This window comes from Macaca nemestrina, chromosome 2, assembly GCF_043159975.1.
Source record: "Macaca nemestrina isolate mMacNem1 chromosome 2, mMacNem.hap1, whole genome shotgun sequence".
Taxonomy (NCBI): domain Eukaryota; kingdom Metazoa; phylum Chordata; class Mammalia; order Primates; family Cercopithecidae; genus Macaca; species Macaca nemestrina.
In genome coordinates this window covers 61,744,704-61,765,985 of record NC_092126.1, presented here as the reverse complement: position 1 = coordinate 61,765,985, position 21,282 = coordinate 61,744,704, and the positions used below count along the sequence as shown (strand labels likewise).

The following is a 21,282-nucleotide window of genomic DNA, read 5'->3' as shown; positions in this document are numbered from 1 at the left end:
ATTTACAACAGTCACAGAAGAATAAAAGACCTAGGAATACATCTAAATAAGGTGAAAGATCTCTACGAGGAGAACTACAAAATATTGCTGAAAGAAGGCAGAGATGATACAAACAAATGGAAAAACATTCCATGCTCATGGATTGGAAGAATCAGTATCATTAAAATGGCCATACTGCCCAAAGCAATCAACAGATTCAATGCTATTCCTATCAAATTACCAATGTCGTTTTTTATAGATTTAGAAAAAAACTATTCTAAAATTCATATAGAACCAAAAAAAGAGCTGAAATAGCCAAAGTAATCCTAAACAAAAATAACAAAGCTAGAGGCATGACATGATCCAACTCCAAACTTACTATAAGGCTACAGTAACGAAAACAGCATGATTCTGGCACAAAAACAGACATATAAACCAAAGGAACAGAATAGAGAACTCAAAAAAAAAAAAAAAAAAAGCCACACACCTACAACTATCTGATCTTTGACAAGGTCAACAAAAATAAGCAATGGGGAAAGGACTCCCTATTAAATAAATGGTGCTGGGTTAGCTGGCTAGACATATGCAGAAAAATGAAATTGGATCCCTAATTTTTGCCATATACAAAAACTAACTCAAGATGAACTAAAGATTTAAATGTAAGACTTCAAATTACAAGAATCCAGAAGAAAACCTAGGAAACACCATTCTGGACATCGGTCTTGGAAAATAATTTATAACTAAGTCCTTGAAAGCAATTGCAACAAAAACAGAAGTTGACAAATGGGACCTAATTAAACTAAAGAGCTTCTGCACAGCAAAAGAAACTATCAACAGAGTAGACAGACAACCCACAGAATGGGAGAAAATATTTGCAAACTGTGCATCTGACAAAGCCATAATATCCAGAATTTATAAGGAACTTAAACAACTCAACAAGCAATAAACAAGTAACCCCATTAAAAAGTGGGCAAAAAATATAAGCAGACATGTCTCAAGAGAAGACATATTAACACAAGTGATCAGCAAACATATAAAAAATGCTCAACATCACTATTAGAGAAATGCAGACCAAAACCACAATGAGGCACCATCTCACACCAGTTAGAATGGCTATTATTAAAAAGTAAAAAAAAAAAAAAAAAAAAAAAAGATGCTGATGAGGCTGCAGAGAAAAGGGAATGCTTATATACTGTTGGTGGGAATGTAAATTAATTCAGCCACTGTGGAAAGTAGTTTGGAGAGTCCTCAAAGAACTTAGAACTACCACTCGATCCAGCAAATCCCATTACCAGGTATATATCCAAAAGAAAAAAATTCCCTCTTCCAAAAAGACACATACACTCATTTTCATCACAGCACTATTCACAATAGTAAAGACATGGAATAAACCTAGGTGCCCATCAATACTGGATTGGATAAAGAAAATGTAGTACATATACATGATAGAACACTATGCAGCCATAAAAAAGAATGAAATCATGTCCTTTGCAGCAACATGGATGCAGCTGGAGGTCATTATCCTAAGTGAATTAACACAGAAACAGAAAACTAAATATCACATATTCTTACTTGTAAGTGGTAGCTCATATTGGGTACTCATGGGCATAAAGATGGCAACCATAGACACTGGGGATTACTAGAAGGAGGGAGGGAGGGTTGGAGGCAAGATTTGAAAAACTAACTTGGGTACTATGCTCACTAGCCAGGTGATGGGATCATTCATATCCCAAACTTCAGCATCACACAGTATACCCATGTAACAAACCTGCACATGTACCCCCCAATCTAAAATAAAAGCTGATATTATTTTTAATGTAGTACAGACACACAATGGAATACCATTCAGCCATTAAAAATAATGATATCCTTTCATTTACAATATGGATGGAACTGGAGAACATTATGTTAAGTGAAATGAGCCAGGCACAGAAAGACAAGAGTCTCATGTTGTCACTCATTTGTAGGAGTTAAAAACTACAACAATTGAACTCTTTTTTTCTTTTCCTAGCTTACTTATTTATTTATTTTTTTTTAATTTTTTATTTTTTTAAATTTATTTATTATTATTATACTTTAAGTTGTAGGGTACATGTGCATAACGTGCAGGTTTGTTACATATGTATGCCTGTGCCATGTTGGTGTGCTGCACCCATCAACTCGTCAGCACCCATCAACTCGTCATTTACATCAGGTATAACTCCCAATGCAATCCCTCCCCCCTCCCCCCTCCCCATGATAGGCCCCGGTGTGTGATGTTCCCCTTCCTGTGTCCAAGTGATCTCATTGTTCAGTTCCCACCTATGAGTGAGAACATGTGGTGTTTGGTTTTCTGTTCTTGCGATAGTTTGCTAAGAATGATGGTTTCCAGCTGCATCCATGTCCCTACAAAGGACACAAACTCATCCTTTTTGATGGCTGCATAGTATTCCATGGTGTATATGTGCCACATTTTCTTAATCCAATCTGTCACTGATGGACATTTGGGTTGATTCCAAGTCTTTGCTATTGTGAATAGTGCTGCAATAAACATACATGTGCATGTGTCTTTATAGCAGCATAATTTATAATCCTTTGGGTATATACCCAGTAATGGGATGGCTGGGTCATATGGTACATCTAGTTCTAGATCCTTGAGGAATCGCCATACTGTTTTCCATAATGGTTGAACTAGTTTACAATCCCACCAACAGTGTAAAAGTGTTCCTATTTCTCCACATCCTCTCCAGCACCTGTTGTTTCCTGACTTTTTAATGATTGCTATTTTAACTGGTGTGAGATGGTATCTCATTGTGGTTTTGATTTGCATTTCTCTGATGGCCAGTGATGATGAGCATTTTTTCATGTGTCTGTTGGCTGTATGAATGTCTTCTTTTGAGAAATGTCTGTTCATATCCTTTGCCCACTTTTTGATGGGGTTGTTTGTTTTTTTCTTGTAAATTTGTTTGAGTTCTTTGTAGGTTCTGGATATTAGCCCTTTGTCAGATGAGTAGATTGCAAAAATTTTCTCCCACTCTGTAGGTTGCCTGTTCACTCTGATGGTAGTTTCTTTGCTGTGCAGAAGCTCTTTAGTTTAATTAGATCCCATTTGTCAATTTTGGCTTTTGCTGCCGTTGCTTTTGGTGTTTTAGACATGAAGTCTTTGCCCCGAATGGTACTACCTAGGTTTTCCTCTAGGATTTTTATGGTATTAGGTCTAACATTTAAGTCTCTAATCCATCTTGAATTAATTTTCGTATAAGGAGTAAGGAAAGGATGCAGTTTCAGCTTTCTACTTATGGCTAGCCAATTTTCCCAGCACCATTTATTAAATAGGGAATCCTTTCCCATTTCTTGTTTCTCTCAGGTTTGTCAAAGATCAGATGGCTGTAGATGTGTGGTATTATTTCTGAGGACTCTGTTCTGTTCCATTGGTCTATATCTCTGTTTTGGTACCAGTACCATGCTGTTTTGGTTACTGTAGCCTTGTAGTATAGTTTGAAGTCAGGTAGCGTGATGCCTCCAGCTTTGTTCTTTTGACTTAGGATTGTCTTGGAGATGTGGGCTTTTTTGGTTCCATATGAACTTTAAAGCAGTTTTTTCCAATTCTGTGAAGAAACTCATTGGTAGCTTGATGGGGATGGCATTGAATCTATAAATTACCTTGGGCAGTATGGCCATTTTCACGATATTGATTCTTCCTATCCATGAGCATGGTATGTTCTTCCATTTGTTTGTGTCCTCTTTGATTTCACTGAGCAGTGGTTTGTAGTTCTCCTTGAAGAGGTCCTTTACATCCCTTGTAAGTTGGATTCCTAGGTATTTTATTCTCTTTGAAGCAATTGTGAATAGAAGTTCATTCCTGGCCGGGCGCGGTGGCTCAAGCCTGTAATCCCAGCACTTTGGGAGGCCGAGACGGGCGGATCACGAGGTCAGGAGTTCGAGACCATCCTGGCTAACACGGTGAAACCCCGTCTCTACTAAAAAATACAAAAAAAAAAAAAACACTAGCAGGGCGAGGTGGCGGGCGCCTGTAGTCCCGGCTACTCGGGAGGCTGAGGCAGGAGAATGGCGTAAAAACCCGGGAGGCGGAGCTTGCAGTGAGCTGAGATCCGGCCACTGCACTCCAGCCTGGGCGACACAGCGAGACTCCGTCTCAAAAAAAAAAAAAAAAAAAAAAAAAAAGAAGTTCATTCCTGATTTGGCTCTCTGTTTGTCTGTTACTGGTGTATAAGAATGCTTGTGATTTTTGCACATTAATTTTGTATCCTGAGACTTTGCTGAAGTTGCTTATCAGCTTAAGGAGATTTTGGGCTGAGACAATGGGGTTTTCTAAATATACAATCATGTCATCTGCAAACAGGGACAATTTGACGACTTCTTTTCCTAACTGAATACCCTTGATTTCTTTCTCTTGCCTAATTGTCCTAGCCAGAACTTCCAACACTATGTTGAATAGGAGTGGTGAGAGAGGGCATCCCTGTCTTGTGCCAGTTTTCAAAGGGAATTTTTCCAGTTTTTGCCCATTCAGTATGATATTGGCTGTGGGTTTGTCATAAATAGCTCTTATTATTTTGAGGTACGTTCCATCAATACCGAATTTATTGAGCGTTTTTAGCATGAAGGGCTGTTGAATTTTGTCAAAAGCCTTTTCTGCATCTATTGAAATAATCATGTGGTTCTTGTCTTTGGTTCTGTTTATATGCTGGATTATGTTTATTGATTTGCAAATGTTGAACCAGCCTTGCATCCCAGGGATGAAGCCCACTTGATCATGGTGGATAAGCTTTTTGATGTGTTGCTGAATCCGGTTTGCCAGTATTTTATTAAGGATTTTTGCATCGATGTTCATCAGGGATATTGGTCTAAAATTCTCTTTTTTTGTTGTGTCTCTGCCAGGCTTTGGTATCAGGATGATGTTGGCCTCATAAAATGAGTTAGGGAGGATTCCCTCTTTTTCTATTGATTGGAATAGTTTCAGAAGGAATGGTACCAACTCCTCCTTGTACCTCTGGTAGAATTCAGCTGTGAATCCATCTGGTCCTGGACTTTTTTTGGTTGGTAGGCTATTAATTATTGCCTCAATTTCAGAGCCTGCTATTGGTCTATTCAGGGATTCAACTTCTTCCTGGTTTAGTCTTGGAAGAGTGTAAGTGTCCAGGAAATTATCCATTTCTTCTAGATTTTCCAGTTTATTTGCGTAGAGGTGTTTATAGTGTTCTCTGATGGTAGTTTGTATTTCTGTGGGGTCGGTGGTGATATCCCCTTTATCATTTTTTATTGCGTTGATTTGATTCTTCTCTCTTTTCTTCTTTATTAGTCTTGCTAGTGGTCTGTCAATTTTGTTGATCTTTTCAAAAAACCAACTCCTGGATTCATTGATTTTTTGGAGGGTTTTTTGTGTCTCTATATCCTTCAGTTCTGCTCTGATCTTAGTTATTTCTTGCCTTCTGCTAGCTTTCGAATGTGTTTGCTCTTGCTTCTCTAGTTCTTTTAATTGTGATGTTAGAGTGTCAATTTTAGATCTTTCCTGCTTTCTCTTGTGGGCATTTAGTGCTATAAATTTCCCTCGACACACTGCTTTAAATGTGTCCCAGAGATTCTGGTATGTTGTATCTTTGTTCTCATTGGTTTCAAAGAACATCTTTATTTCTGCCTTCATTTCGTTATGTACCCAGTAGTCATTCAGGAGCAGGTTGTTCAGTTTCCATGTAGTTGAGTGGTTTTGATTGAGTTTCTTAGTCCTCAGTTCTAGTTTGATTGCACTGTGGTCTGAGAGACAGTTTGTTATAATTTCTGTTCTTGTACATTTGCTGAGGAGTGCTTTACTTCCAATTACGTGGTCAATTTTGGAGTAAGTACGATGTGGTGCTGAGAAGAATGTATATTCTGTTGATTTGGGGTGGAGAGTTCTATAGATGTCTATTAGGTCTGCTTGCTGCAGAGATGAGTTCAATTCCTGGATATCCTTGTTAACTTTCTGTCTCGTTGATCTGTCTAATGTTGACAGTGGAGTGTTGAAGTCTCCCATTATTATTGTATGGGAGTCTAAGTCCCTTTGTAAGTCTCTAAGGACTTGCTTTATGAATTTGGGTGCTCCTGTATTGGGTGCATATATATTTAGGATAGTTAGCTCTTCCTGTTGAATGATCCCTTTACCATTATGTAATGGCCTTCTTTGTCTCTTTTGATCTTTGATGGTTTAAAGTCTGTTTTATCAGAGACTAGTATTGCAACCCCTGCTTTTTTATGTTCTCCATTTGCTTGGTAAATCTTCCTCCATCCCTTTATTTTGAGCCTATGTATGTCTCTGCATGTGAGATGGGTCTCCTGAATACAGCAGACTGATGGGTCTTGACTCTTTATCCAGTTTGCCAGTCTGTGTCTTTTAATTGGACCATTTAGTCCATCTACATTTAAGGTTAATATTGTTATGTGTGAACTTGATCCTGCCATTATGATATTAACTGGTTATTTTGCTCGTTAGTTGATGCAGTTTCTTCCTAGCCTCGATGGTCTTTACATTTTGGCATGTTTTTGCAATGGCTGGTACCAGTTGTTCCTTTCCATGTTTAGTGCTTCCTTCAGGGTCTCTTGTAAGGCAGGCCTAGTGGTGACAAAATCTCTAAGCATTTGCTTATCTGTAAAGGATTTTATTTCTCCTTCACTTATGAAACTTAGTTTGGCTGGATATGAAATTCTGGGTTGAAAATTCTTTTCTTAAGAATGTTGAATATTGGCCCCCACTCTCTTCTGGCTTGGAGAGTTTCTGCCGAGAGATCTGCTGTTAGTCTGATGGGCTTCCCTTTGTGGGTAACCCGACCTTTCTCTCTGGCTGCCCTTAAGATTTTTTCCTTCATTTCAACTTTGGTGAATCTGGCAATTATGTGTCTTGGAGTTGCTCTTCTCGAGGAGTATCTTTGTGGCGTTCTCTGTATTTCCTGGATTTGAATGTTGGCCTGCCCTACCAGGTTGGGGAAGTTCTCCTGGATGATATCCTTAAGAGTGTTTTCCAACTTGGTTCCATTTTCCCCTTCACTTTCAGGCACCCCAATCAGACGTAGATTTGGTCTTTTTACATAATCCCATACTTCTTGCAGGCTTTGTTCATTTCTTTTTCTTCTTTTTTCTTTTGGTTTCTCTTCTTGCTTCATTTCATTCAGTTGATCCTCAATCGCTGATACTCTTTCTTCCAGTTGATCGAGTCGGTTACTGAAGCTTGTGCATTTGTCACGTATTTCTCGTGTCATGGTTTTCATCTTTTTCATTTGTTTATGACCTTCTCTGCATTAATTACTCTAGCCATCAATTCTTCCGCTTTTTTTTTCAAGATTTTTAGTTTCTTTGCGCTGGGTACGTAATTCCTCCTTTAGCTCTGAGAAATTTGATGGACTGAAGCCTTCTTCTCTCATCTCGTCAAAGTCATTCTCCGTCCAGCTTTGATCCGTTGCTGGCGATGAGCTGCGCTCCTTTGCCGGGGGAGATGCGCTCTTATTTTTTGAATTTCCAGCTTTTCTGCCCTGCTTTTTCCCCATCTTTGTGGTTTTATCTGCCTCTGGTCTTTGATGATGGTGATGTACTGATGGGGTTTTGGTGTAGGTGTCCTTCCTGTTTGATAGTTTTCCTTCTAACAGTCAGGACCCTCAGCTGTAGGTCTGTTGGAGATTGCTTGAGGTCCACTCCAGACCCTGTTTGCCTGGGTATCAGCAGCAGAGGCTGCAGAAGATAGAATATTTCTGAACAGCGAGTGTACCTGTCTGATTCTTACTTTGGAAGCTTCCTCTCAGGGGTGTACTCCACCCTGTGAGGTGTGGGGTGTCAGACTGCCCCTAGTGGGGGATGTCTCCCAGTTAGGCTACTCAGGGGTCAGGGACCCACTTGAGCAGGCAGTCTGTCCGTTCTCAGATCTCAACCTCCGTGTTGCGAGATCCACTGCTCTCTTCAAAGCTGTCAGACAGAGTCGTTTGCGTCTGCAGAGGTTTCTGCTGCTTTTATTATTGTTTACTGTGCCCTGTCCCCAGAGGTGGAGTCTACAGAGACAGGCAGGTTTCCTTGAGCTGCTGTGAGCTCCACCCAGTTCGAGCTTCCCAGCAGCTTTGTTTACCTACTTAAGCCTCAGCAATGGCAGGCGCCCCTCCTCCAGCCTCGCTGCTGCCTTGCAGGTAGATCACAGACTGCTGTGCTAGCAATGAGGGAGGTTCCATGGGCGTGGGACCCTCCCCGCCAGGTGTGGGATATGATCACCTGGTGTGCCTGTTTGCTTAAAGCGCAGTATTGGTGTGGGAGTTACCCGATTTTCCAGGTGTTGTGTGTCTCAGTTCCCCTGGCTAGGAAAAGGGATTCCCTTCCCCCTTGCGCTTCCCAGGTGAGGTGATGCCTCGCCCTGCTTCAGCTCTCGCTGATCGGGCTGCAGCAGCTGACCAGCACCGATCGTCCGGCACTCCCCAGTGAGATGAACCCAGTACCTCAGTTGAAAATGCAGAAATCACCGGTCTTCTGTGTCGCTCGCGCTGGGAGTTGGAGACTGGAGCTGTTCCTATTTGGCCATCTTGCTCCGCCCCCCCAACAATTGAACTCTTGAAGACAGAGAGTAATGGTTACCAGAGGCTGGGAAGGATAGTGGGGCAAGGGAAGTGGGCATGGATAATGGGTACAAAAAATAATTAGATCTGATGAATAAAATCTAGTATTTGATAGTACAATAGGATACTACAGTCAACAAAAATTTATTGTACATCTTAAAATAACAAGAGTATAGTTAGAGTGTTTGTAACACAAACAAATGATAAACACTTGAGATGATGGATACCCCATTTACCCTGATGTGATTATTACACATTGTATGCCTATATCAAAATATCTCATATACCCATTAAAATTATTATTTCTTTTGAGACAGAGTCTTGCTGTGTCACCCAGGCTGGAGTGCAGTGGTGCAATCTCGGCTCACTAAAAGCTCCACCTCCCGGGTTCAGGGCATTCTCCTGCCTCAGCCTCCTGAGTAGCTGGGACTACAGGCACCTGCCACCTCACTGGCTAATTTTTTTTTTTGTATATATTTTTTAGTAGAGATGGGGTTTCACCGTGTTAGCCAGGATGGTCTCATTCTCCTGACCTTGTGATCCACCTGTCTCGGCCTCCCAAAGTGCTGGAATTACAGGCATGAGCCACCGCGTCTGGCCTAAATATTTTTAAGAAGTACATGGAAACATGGAAGCCTGTTTTAGTTTGTTTTGGGGGTTGAGTTTTTTTGGGGGTATTATTGAGTTCCTTACATTTATACAGTCACAGTGAATCCATGGTGCTAAAGGTCAAAATAGGAATTGCCTTATGGAGAAACAGCAGGTGATTATATATAATGAGGAGGGGTAAGCGAGACCCTTCTGAAGTTCCTTGATCTGGATGGTGTTTACACAGGAATATGTATAAACTATTAGCTGTACACTTAAGATTTGTGTCTTATGCTATATGTAAGTTATAAACTTAAAAGTATATTTTTTTTAAAAACTTGAACAAATGTTACCCAACAAAGTTTATCATTTTATGTAAAATACTATGAAAAATTGTACGCTAAACTTAAACATGATAAAGAAGTCAAAATCTTGAGCTAGCTTATAGAAATTAACATGTCCTCCTGAGGCTAAACATAACTCAGAAAATGACTAAAAGTGATTCAGAATTTCTAGATGTAAGGATTTAGATTTTAAAAAGTGTCACCATATGAATAAAGGTATGTTATTTTGATTTAATTTTAAACAGTACATTTGATATAGTGCTAAGCAGCTTTCCTTAAAAGTCAGCTCTAGATGTATTTAAAAGATAGGTGGGCGGGAACACAAATCATCCCTCTAACCTCTCCACCTTTGAATATCTTGCTTTCTAGAACTGGGGATTGGCCATATTTATGGCCTTCAATATCATTGCTTGGCTTTGAATAAGCAACTTCTGGTTGCTAATAATGCTTGATTTCAATGCTGCATCACAGTATTATCCTTTTAGAATATATTTTAACCACAACTAAAGATAGGAATTTGAGTTAAAATTCAATAGAGTGTGGTATGATCAGATCCCAGAGCTCAGCTGAAGTGATAATTGGATGAACGAGTTCTGCCCAGGCTCTGTCCACACATGCCCCAGGCCTTGGCAAGTCTGTCTCAGCCCACTCCTCCACCTGGCTGCTGGTAGGAGTCCTTGAGAGCCATTGCAAGGTATCTCCTGAAATATCTAAGCGTTGGAGAGGAAAGGGAAACAGCAGGTCTTAGAATGGAAGAAATCAGTGTAGATAATCTCACTAGCTGTCTCCATTTATTCACTTGCTGTCATACTTAACACACTCCAATCAGTCTTCTGCCCCATTATATCTCAGAACTGTACTCAGCAAAATCACTAATGGCCTCCATGTAACTAACAGAATGAAGACATCTCTACATTCACAATGCTTGACCATTCAGCAGCTCTCCACCCTTTGTTGACCCATCCCAATACTCCTTTCCCTTGGTCTCCATGACACCATGCTGTCTTGGTGCTCCTCCCATCTCCTTGGTTTTCTTTGGTGACTTCTTCTGCTCTACTTCTTTCGGTTGTTAGTGCTCTTTGGGGTTCTAACTGACTATGCTCTCTTCTCTATTTCACTTTTGCCCTTTGTGATTTTACCCCACTTTCATATCGAAGCCTCTGAGATTCTATTTGTAATGTAATGAAAAAGAAACCCAGATATTTTGATTTAATATATCACAATATATTGGTTTGGCAAGGGAAAAAAGAAATAGAGCAACTCAATCTATGCAACACCCCCAAGCTTCTCCTCCTCCCCCATGCCTCACCTTGGCTTATTGACAGGCTAAAGACTGCCCATTCTCTTTCTTTACAAGTTGAACTACATGTCTTCTGATCAGTGGTGAATAAAAGAAAAAAACTGAACTACAAACTTAAAGATTAGGTATGTGAATTCCAGCATAGATGATGACTAGGAAGAAGGGAGTTGATATGAAAAGGAAAAGGAAGATGAGAAGAGGACAGATAAGGGGAGAGATTTGGGATGAGCAGGAAGATTAAATATGATTGATAAGTACAATACAGAGCTGATAATGAATTTGAGAATAAAAATCTTTTTGCCTACTCAAAATTGCATGGCTGAGCCCCACCACACCACCTCAGATCTTTCCCAAGGAATTAGTCTTATTAGTAAAATGAACAGCGCATGAAATGATGCCCAATAAATATGATTTTGATCCACGAGAATATGCTCATGAGGAAAGATTACTGATTCTAACTAGTACCCTAATGGCATAAAGAATTAACTTTCAGATGGTAAGCATTTTACTCCTCATTCAGTGATAGGATTAGGTCCATTGCTTTTAATATGAAGAAATTATATTGTCTATCAGTAGTTTAGCAGATTAACACAAATTAATTTTTTCCATGTAAATTTTTTTTGGTAGAGATCCTTAGGAACTCTTAGAGGAATGAGGAACAAGACTAAAATGCTCATCATTCAGTTCATGCTTTTTTTTAAAGAACTGATGCTTATTTCAGTACAGAATGATGAGTTATTGATTCTTTAATATTGTCTTTTTTGAGTTCTAATGTCCCACAGAAGAAATGCAAGATAAAGATTAGGACGATTAATTCATGCAATGTCAATAACGTGACTGAGTAACACTCAGCTATCAAAGCCAGAATGCCTTAACCTTCTTGAAAGAAAGTTGGGAATGAATAGACTGAAAAAGTAGGAGACTACAGTTTGAAAGCCAAGTACATTGTCCAACTCATTGTCCAACAATGAAACAGAGAAAAGTATGCGGCAGCCAAGAAATAAATAATGACCTGAAGATGAATCTTTTACATCCAAATTTTGTTCCAGTACTCTCTGCCCATCACACACCAAGACCCCGTTGTCACCACTACCAGGCTTGCACTGACCACTCACATCTCAAGATCAGATGCTTCCTTCAGAGCCCACAATTATTCTACTTCCTCCTCCATTTGATTTTCAGGGAATTATCACCAAAAAATGACAAGACCTGGAACCGGCAGAAGTCACAACCACCAAAGCCTTCATTCAGGTTAGTATGTTTATAAAATAAACACAAGCTTTGGTGCTGCAGCAATCAATAGCAGGAGTAACTCCTCTCTCAAAAGCATCTACTGCATATAGCCCAAATCTCAGTTTCAGAAGAACATATGGATCACATGTCATCATGTTCTATAAATGGGCAAAAGATGGCTTCTGTGGATTGGTTTAGGTTGCATATTTCTTCACTGCAGCCACAGACCCATTAGCTCAAATGCCTGTCAACTCCAAACTCAAATTTTTACACATCCATTTATTTTTTAAAACAACCCAAGTAAGCCAATTTTTAGCCATCAAGAGCCTGACTGCTTTGCAGACCCCAAGAAACTTCACCCAATAGCTATTACCTATTGGTAAGAAAGGATCTAGTGATGATAAGACCTCCAGAACCTGCTGCCTGTCAGAGCTCCCTGACCAAGAAACTCCCATGGTGTAGCTGAGCAACACCATTGGATAACCACCTTCTCAGATCCCCCTCTACCCTGGGAGTTCCCTTGTCCTCTTTACCTTCAGAATGGGTGACTTCCCTCACCATAAGCCTCTGAATGGTGGCTTGCCGAGAGGTGCTTCCCCTCTCATGCAATCCTGTCCAAGTACCACACAATAAAGCTGGTTGTGTATTACTGCCTCTTGCAGTCATATCTTTCCTAGATTACACTCCAACTCCCTCAATCTCCTATACACTACTTCATTTCACGATTGAGTTTAGTCAAGCAGCCAGCTGATCACTAAGGTCCTCTTCCTATTTATACAGCAACATGTTAGGCAAGGTACAAGGTGTGGTTCCTGTCACCAAATTTCATACTCTGTAGTTGAGGGGGTAAAGAAACTCACAAGTACAAGTAGACACCCATATGATTTGAAGACCAACAGTCAAATCTCAGTTCCACCATTTATTGGCAAGATGAAGTTCCTTTACTTCACTAAGCTCCTGGCTCCTCTTCTGAAAAATGGGATAATGTTACCTCATGCATAGGGCTGTTGGCAGAATGGTATGAGCAAATATGTGCCTAGTACTTGGTACAACCTTTCATACATTTTATAACCATTCCCTCCTAAAGATAGTCAAACAAATGCAAAATGAGTAGGACCTTCCCATTGTCCAGTTTTTATCCTTTCCAGAACTAAGGATAATAATTAAATGATTAATTCTCCAACAGGTTTTTAAAAATCTGTCTTCTCCATTAGAAAATTAACTCCAGAATAAAACGAGACTATCATCTGTCTTGTTCCCTTGATATAACAAACACAAATTATTTGTGGAATGAATGAGTGAATTAGTAAAGACAACAGATACTTTTGGATCTGAGAGGAGGGAATGATCACTGAGGAATGACATGAATAGAGGTTTATAAAGGATCAGGACGTGACTGAGCTTTCTTGAAGGATGGTTGGGATTTACCTTCATGAAGTAGGGCAAGAAGAAGGCACTAAGGTGGGAATGGCCCATTGTCAGTTGCCAGAGAGTGGACAGTCTGGTTGCAAACATCTTCTCCATGGGAATAATTACAATAAGGTTAGGGAAGAAGGTTTAAGGACTGGAGTTTGAGGCCCATATTTTTAAGACTCTCTCACCAAGGAAGTAAGTAGAATCCAGTCAAGCTCACAAACATCCAGAAGGCCTGAAACCATACCTTCGAAGCTTACCCAAACCCACTTCATTCTCCACGTTCACACTGTAAAACAGGAAATACCAAAATCCATATCCTCAGACCAAGTTGCCACATATTATATTAATTACATTAACTGAAATCCAAGATGGAAATTTATCATTATTACCAGATGCCTTAATGGAATTTCTTGAATAGATTCTGGCTTTTTACCTTCAAGGATTTAAAATTTACTGGGGCTGGCAGAGCTAAATCTCGATAACAAAGGTGCAAACATCAAATACCTTTCCATGTCTGTAGGGTAATTACAAAGATCTTTATTCTCCAAATTAGATACCATCTGAAGTCATAAAAAGAGCAGTCAACCTAAAATGTAAAACACTCAGGTCTCCTCTGAGACTTAATGATATGATATCCTGTTAACCAGTAACCTAATCACTAATTCTCCCCAAACAAAGCCAGAAAATAGGCCCTTAAACTATTCAGGGGGCCTAGCTCCTGAACACCCAGCACATTCTCTTTAAGGAGGAAAGAGCTTGCCCAGTTTTGTTTGCATTCACTGATCTTTAGGTAAATTGTCTATTCTGATGGCTGCAACCCCATTTTAACAATACTGATTTTTAGCGACAATTCTACTAGGGCAGGAATTATGGATGAGCCATCAGCCTGGACATGATGGTTAAGGACATGGAGGAGGAATTGTTTTTTGAGGGAACATGTGTGGAAAGACACAGAAACAGGACATATGCCTGAGTTTTATGAGACATTTATGTGCGGAAGACCAAACAGGTGCCTCACTTTCACAGGTGACATCCACCTGGGCTTTCTCATGTCACTTCTTAGAACTTGAGGAACAAGGGAAATTGACACAAACAGGAAACTCATATTTCTTGCTGGGCCATGACTGGTAAAGTCCTTTGTCTCTGACCCAGGCGTCTTGTGTCTTCTGCCAGCATCCATAAAACTGTAGCAGGATAGCTTATTAGCTTGCAAGTAGGATAAAATCTCAGTCTCTGTACAGTTTTGAGACATAGTAAGTACATTGGTCAGAATTGAACATACTATAACACCCTACCTTTTCTCCAACCAAAATATTTTGTTTATGAATCTTCACATAAGTATCCCAACCCGCTGTGTGACTTGTAAACATGCATAATCAGAAGTTTTTTGTTTTGTTTCAACTAAAGGCTTCACTGAGGCAGCTTATGCATATTACTCTCTCTTCTGAAGGCTCTCTGGGGCTTCTATGTGCTCTTCTAATTTATCTCAGATCAGTCACTTGAGGAGTTGGTGATCTGGGATTGTAGCACCATTCTTCTTTTCTGTATAAACACTAATTGTATTATGTAACACAAGTCAAGGGCTATTTATTAAGCAGTTGACAAAGGATGTATTGTTTTTCAAAAAGGCAAACATAAATATAAAAGTATAAAAGGTTATAACCAAAATTTTAACAATAAATACCTCTGGATGGCATAATTATGGATTTTTAAAAAATTTTTGTTAATTCATATTACCTGGTTTTCTAATATGAACATGAATTACATTGTATAATGTTTCAAAATAAAACAAAAGGTTAATTGAAACCATAGCTTCTCACCTGGAAGGATAATACCTGACTCATGGACTCCCATGGCCTTTATGCCCCAATGCCAACATGTAAATAATCCTACCAATAGTCTCACCTCATCCCTTCCTCTAATCCCTCCCCTGATCTCCTTACTGGAGCTGAGGAGAAAGCAAAGTGCAAATAACTAGGTATTAAAGTAATATTTGGTGATTCAAATTAGTTTAGCCAATATAACCTTTACAGGACTCTTGTTAAAATGTACACAAAGACTTTTATCAATCCCAAGCACAAAAACAAGATTCAATTTAAAACATCTTGTGTTTCTGCTGAAGCCAAAGCAATGACAACCCCTGTAAATTCCCTAAGGTAAGAGCACAAATGCACTGAGTGATATATAATAGCTATCTCCCAAGGAAAGAACAAGAAGCCATTTATGAAATCTTACCATGTAGGAAGACTAATGTGTCTATTAAAAGCGAAAATGTGAACTCCAGGTCTTCTCACTTGGGACTGATTTAAATGCAGTTTTGCTAAATTAGTGGTAGAAGAGATCTAAAGTAGAAGGCTAACAATGAAGTCATATAAAACAGTACATCCTTGGTAGGAATAATTTATGTGGTACAATTCCTACACAAAGCAGGTGAGTAAATAGGTTAAACAATGGTTTTGCAAGGTGTTACTATCTACAGAAGTAGTGCTTTTTTCATCAAACCCACATCATGTTAATAAGAAATTGTTTTCAATATTCATTTTATTAAGAAGAATAACTCATTTTAACAAAGTCAAGCATTCATGAAAATTAACTGTACTTTATAATTGGAATTTTTTCTAAACTAAATCTGACTTTTACTCCAGAAAGCCAGTATTAAAGGCCAACATGATATGAAGAACAGTCAGCAAGTAACTTCTAATCCTATCAAACAAATTATAGATAAACACTTTGCAACATAAGCATTTTTTATTGCCTCATTTGTTCTTACTTATTTTCTCAATGTTTAGAACCCTTTATCAGACTTTTAGGGAGCAGTATGTGTCAATCTGTCAGCCACTTTGGGTTAAATTCAAGCTCATCTGTGCCTGCTAGACAAACATAAAAGTCTATTAGAAGCATGAAGAAATGTGCTTATAATCTCTTATAGAAACCAGAGGTCTTTTCTTTAAAAATGGCTTCATATGTCCCACTGTTTCCATCCCCATCCTTTACTCACCAAACTGCCCAAACAACAAACACACACATACACACACTTTAGATTTTAAAGCATAATTAAGAAAAAGATATTGAACCGTATGAAAATATTCTTTGACAGAAGACATAATTCTCCTCTATACAGCAAAACAAAAACATCTGTTAATCCAGCTCCTTTATTTGACTTTTAGAATAGGAAAGCTGAGAGGTTCTGTAGATGTCAACAACAAACACATGCCCAAAGGCATAAAAAGATGAGAAATGCAACCACCAAATCAGCGGCAGAAACAGCAGGTAGGGAAGGTACCCTGGGTACTGCTCGAGGCAGCTAGCAGCCTTCAGTGTTTCACAAGCCATCAAACTTTGTTAGAACAGATGTTTCTTAGCCACCAGAGAGGTCTTGGTACCACCCATGCCTGCCTGCCCAGCGAAGGAAACTTTATTGTATGGAAGAATTAGTACACCCTGTTCAAGTCTCCTTTCTCTTCTCAGAGGTCCTGAAAACTAAAAACAAAGGCAAAGAGAGTGAAGTGAGGAAGAAGATGATCTATTCTGAATTTACTGTCAGTCAAGAACATGGCTTCTGCTCTGGCTTTGCGGAAGAAATCACGAAAATACGATGGGCCAATGTGCTCTTAGGAACAGGGAGAAGAATATTACCTAGGAACCGCCTGGGACACTGCAAGGAAGAGAGTCCACATCATTTGAATAAGCTACAAGTGATGTCAGTTTTCATTCATTCAGCTAGCAAACATTTATTAAAAGCCTACTATGTGCTGGTACTGTTCTAGGTGCTGAAGATACAGCCTTAAATAAGGTGAAGCAGGTCCCTGCCCTCAGATGCATACATTCTAGTAGAAGAGACCTAAGAAAGCTAGGAATAAATAAACTCAGGTAATGTAAGCGCTGGGAAACAAAATTAGGCAAGATAAAAGAATGGAAAAGGCCCAAAGGTGGATGGGCAGGGGTGCGAGGGAAGGAGGCTGATGGTGATTTTAGATAGGGGGGTCAAGATGGACCTACATACACCAACCAGAATTCCAGTAAGGTCAACATTTGGCTGCCTGCTAAATGTAATTTAAGATATGCTGCCAGGAAAGGATGTATCCTTTTATTCATTCAAAAATGTACTGCTGGACATGACTAGTGTGTACTGGACACTTTGCTGGGCATTAGGGATACAGGGTAAGCAGAAAAAAAAACAAAACGAAACTAAACATGCTGGAGGAAGGTAGGCCTTAATCAGGTAAATGGCCAAATAAATAAAGGGCTACCTATCACTGGTGACCTTTGCCAAAAGTACAACGAAGGAAACTACACTTATTCAAACTGAAATAGCTAAGCACTAAAACCAACAGAAGCCATCCGTGCTCAGAGGTTTTCTGGCTTCTCAGCTAATAGCGATTTGATGGCAAGTGGGAACGGGAGGAATATGGACAGGATCCAAGCCTGAGGTTACTGAATGTCTGCAAAGGTAGGAAGGCTTCCCAAAGGTTGAGAGGGTCACAGAAAGGGGCATGGGTATGAATCCAGAAGTTCTTGGGGGTGGAAGGTACCTTCAAGTAAATTCAACAAAACCCACGCCCATTTCTTAGGTGAGGCAACCAAAGTCCAGAGAGGTCAAACAGCTTGCTTAAGGTCACAGAACTAGATCATGGGATATCCGCAAATAGAATTGCAGTCTACGTGTCAGTGAAGTTAAGCATTTACGTTAAAATTCATATTTAACTTGGAATGGGTTAGGGAGGGTGAACAACAGGTATGTGTTTTCCCTCTATTTTCAAAATTTGATGAAAAAGAGGAAGAATTAAGAGGAGAATTTGCTATTAGACTCAGAGAGCTCACAAATCTCAGAAATAATCTGTAAGGCCTCTTTAAAATAAATCAGGATTTTATTTAAACACAAAGTCAACCTTCAGACACAGTAGACATGAAATCCTCCTGCTAGGGCAGGGATTTGCTGGGGCTCATTAATTCTGAGCAGGGTTGTTTCCTGCCCAGCTTTCTTCAGTGTGTACAGTATTTTCATTTTTCTTGCTCTTACTTTTTTGGGCACTGAGCCCAGCTCTGAGACTCCTGGGTGCAGGCATTTACAGAGCAGCTGCTGTTGGGCCTGCACGCTGGTACCATCCCACAGCAGAAGAAAAGGAAGATAAACCACCATTTATTTCTAAGTGTAAACCTTTTAGTTACTTAGAATGGTGATGCTCTAAATAACCAGAGTGTTCTAAGTGGTAACTTATCTTCATTACCCTGACACAGATCATTGTCAGCACAGCCTGTTTTGGCATGGGAGGACTCCCAGCTAGGGGCAGGATTCCTCAGGATAACCTGATGCTTAGCAGAATGATTACCAGTATGAATGTTTTATCCATATCTCTTTGATAATCCTTGAGATGGAGTTTCACTCTTGTTGCCCAGGCTGGAGTGCAATGGTGTGATCTCAGCTCACTACAATATCCATCCCCTGGGTTCAAGCGATTCTCCTGCCTCAGACTCCCAGATAATCCTTTTAAGGGTAGGCAGTGAATCTTGACAGTCACTAATGAGGTTTGGGCAATTTGCTGTTTTCTTCTGGAATTTCACATCAGTAGTCAGTGGCCCAAGCTCAGCTTCATTGGTCACAAGGCAGAATGCTTTTAGATAAGAATGAGCTTTCATTCTGCTTTCACCAAGGAATTCTTTTTTTAAAAAAGGAAATAAAATAGTAATTTAAAAACCTCCAGGTTTTCTTTTGCTTGTTTTCGTGTGTTTGCTTTTTACGCTGTTTTCTGGAACTATGTAGAAGTTGAACCTATCAAAGTGAGATGGCCTCAGCCAGGTGCATGGACCAGAGCCCCAAAAGAGATCTCTAGATTCTACATAAGAAGGGAAAGCAGGGGTGCAGGGCTAAAAAAAAGAAGAGGAAGCAAAGCACCCCCTACCTTCAGGGTCAGCCTCCCTTACGTAACTTTCTGCTCCCTGGCTGGAAAAAAAAATCAGCAAGGGGGAAAGCTGGGATACACAGATTTTATTTCTCTGGCTTCCTTCCTTTACTTCCTCTTCCCCAAATTTCCCAAGGTAGAAAAGGGTCAGGCTTTTCTCTTATCTCCTCTGCTCTCCAGGCTTCTTCTACCATGAAATATATAGAAGGCAGCCCCATGGCTTTGCTGTCATAGGCAGGAGTATCATTTTCGGTTCCTTCCTATGTTGAAGGAGGGAGATAATGATCTTTTCAAAATCCTCTCTCCAGACAACAGCCTGGCTTTCGAGGCTATCACCTTGCTGTGTGATCCCACTTTGCATATCAGAAACTAATAATGCTCCCCTCTCAGTTAGATGGGCTTCTCAAACTAACTAGAAATGCTTATGGACCCAGAGAAAAGAAACACGCCCATGAATAGTATTTTAAATATTATCCCTCTGACGTGTAGATGCTACCTGGGTGATGGATGTTTACATCGTTTCTTTCTTTTGCTATTACAGATGTTGCTGCAAGGATAAATATACGTATTTACCTGCATGTGTGAGTATGTCAATAAGATAAAATCCTAGATACAGAATTGCTCAAAACTTTGTGTTTATAGATAACGTTTGCAAAACTTAAAACACAAAATGGAAAGTTAGGTGAGGATGAGTGAGAAGAAATGAAAGTATTTGAAATTGTGTAGGAGAATAGAACTCCAAAACATTACCAAAACAATTTATCCAGACTCCACTCACATTTTTCATGCCAATGGTACAACTCTTAGAGAAAAGCACGTGAGGTGTCAGCTTCTTCATTTCAGCAGATCAGATTTCTCATTCCATTTTCTCATTCAGTTCATAGTTCCAGAGTACTCTGGACCATGTTCATTTGCCCGTCGGATTTTCTTTAAGAGGACAGACAAAATTGCTAATGGGATGCAATGGCTTTAGACTCTAGGTCACTAGTTTTCATGTCAGTGAGGCCCATAGCAGTGTTTCCTTTTTTATTTTTTGTTTATTTATTTTTTGAGACAGAGTCTCGCTCTGTCACCCAGGCTGGAGTGTAGTGGTGCGATCTCAGCTCACTACCACCTCCTCCTCCTGGGTTCAAGCAATTCTCCTGCCTCAGCCTCCCAAGTAGCTGGGATACAGGCACCCACCATCATGCCCAGCTAATTTTTGTATTTTTAGTCGAGACGGGGTTTCACCATCAGGCTGGTCTCAAACTCCTGACCTTGTTATCTGCCCGCCTCGGCCTTCCAAAGTGCTGGGATTACAGGTGTGAGCCAAGCAGTGTTTCTTATAGAAAATAAATAACTAGACAATCACTGTGTTATATATTCTCCTCTAGTTCATTTCCTTCCCAAGCTCATTCATCTGTGTTTCTACATTTTTCCACAACAAATTATAAATGTTAAATTAAAATTTCTACGATATGATTATTGTTGAAGATGTTTCTCTCCCGTGTGTTAGGCTCAGGATGCTCATAGTAACCTCCCCTGTTTTTCACTCTCACTCTCTAAATGTCTTTTACTTGTTTACCTTCCCCACACTTACTTCCTCTCCTTTATCTAGGTCTGTCCACTGTAATTCATTCTGTCACCCCAGCAAACTTGCAAACATACATTTGTCTCTCTTCCTCTTTTGGCATAACTCCTTAAATGCCTGAAAACTGCTCTTCCCTTCTAACCTATACCCCATTGCTACTCCCACCTACAAATTTAAAAAGAAATAATCATTTTATCCTTTTACCAGTTTGCATTTCTGCTGTGTATATTCCTACTAAAATTTTCTAGAGGATTATAGTTGGAGAAGGAGAGAAACAAAAAAGCAGGAGAGACCCACCTTAGCTGTTTAAGAAACTAAACCATACAATACTATATTCAACCTTTTTGTGAACATTCTTTGATATGTTTGCATTGCTCTACTCCTTTAAAAA

At 39.7% G+C, this 21,282-nt stretch overlaps 1 long non-coding RNA gene across 1 annotated transcript in view; it reads left to right on the top strand.

The window, feature by feature from the left end:
- LOC105488543 (uncharacterized) overlaps positions 1-21,282 on the top strand; it is a 45,122-nt gene that overhangs the window by 20,762 nt on the left and 3,078 nt on the right. The window contains exons 3-4 of the long non-coding RNA XR_011619863.1: positions 11,955-12,023; positions 19,863-19,902. This is a non-coding gene — a long non-coding RNA (uncharacterized lncRNA). The remainder of the gene's footprint in view (positions 1-11,954; positions 12,024-19,862; positions 19,903-21,282) is intronic.